The sequence below is a fragment of the Triticum aestivum genome, unplaced genomic scaffold (assembly GCF_018294505.1).
Source record: "Triticum aestivum cultivar Chinese Spring unplaced genomic scaffold, IWGSC CS RefSeq v2.1 scaffold163323, whole genome shotgun sequence".
NCBI lineage: Eukaryota > Viridiplantae > Streptophyta > Magnoliopsida > Poales > Poaceae > Triticum > Triticum aestivum.
Genome location: NW_025300600.1, coordinates 1 through 905, shown reverse-complemented (window position 1 = coordinate 905; position 905 = coordinate 1). Strand labels below are relative to the sequence as shown.

The following is a 905-nucleotide window of genomic DNA, read 5'->3' as shown; positions in this document are numbered from 1 at the left end:
TAAGTAATATATTTACCGTGTTTTATTATTTTGCACGAGTGCGGTAAGTCATAGCTGGGTGCTCACGATTCACGGGTCCAGCGTCGGCGTTGTGGCGCGGCAAGCGTGCACTGGTGCGGTTGAGAGGGAGGGGTGGAAACCGCGTTAAACTCGTCTCCGTAGTTGAGAGGGAGCGGCCAAAGCAATGTGCAATCGTCTTTGTAGTGGAGCTGGGAGGGGCAAGGATAAGGGACGAAGACCGGGGTAACATGTCGGATGCGATCATACCAGCACTAAAGCACCGGATCCCATCAGAACTCCGAAGTTAAGCGTGCTTGGGCGAGAGTAGTACTAGGATGGGTGACCTCCTGGGAAGTCCTCGTGTTGCATTCCCTTTTTAATTTTTTTCGCGCCGCTTGCAAAACAAAACGCACGTGTAAGTAATATATTTACCATGTTTTATTATTTTGCACGAGTGGCGAAACAAAACGCACGTGTAAGTAATATATTTACCATGTTTTATTATTTTGCACGAGTGCGGTAAGTCATAGCTGGGTGCTCACGATTCACGGGTCCAGCGTCGGCGTTGTGGCGCGGCAAGCGTGCACTGGTGCGGTTGAGAGGGAGGGGTGGAAACCGCGTTAAACTCGTCTCCGTAGTTGAGAGGGAGCGGCCAAAGCAATGTGCAATCGTCTTTGTAGTGGAGCTGGGAGGGGCAAGGATAAGGGACGAAGACCGGGGTAACATGTCGGATGCGATCATACCAGCACTAAAGCACCGGATCCCATCAGAACTCCGAAGTTAAGCGTGCTTGGGCGAGAGTAGTACTAGGATGGGTGACCTCCTGGGAAGTCCTCGTGTTGCATTCCCTTTTTAATTTTTTTCGCGCCGCTTGCAAAACAAAACGCACGTGTAAGTAATATATT

General features: G+C 50.4%; 2 non-coding genes across 2 annotated transcripts; both read left to right on the top strand.

Annotated features, from left to right (window-relative positions):
- Window positions 1-253: 253 nt before the first annotated feature.
- Window positions 254-372, top strand: LOC123179294 (5S ribosomal RNA). Its single transcript, XR_006490259.1, has one exon. It is a non-coding gene; the product is annotated as a 5S ribosomal RNA (ribosomal RNA).
- Window positions 373-729: 357 nt separating this feature from the next.
- On the top strand, window positions 730-848 carry LOC123179293 (5S ribosomal RNA). Its single transcript, XR_006490258.1, has one exon. It is a non-coding gene; the product is annotated as a 5S ribosomal RNA (ribosomal RNA).
- The last annotated feature ends 57 nt before the right edge of the window (window positions 849-905 follow it).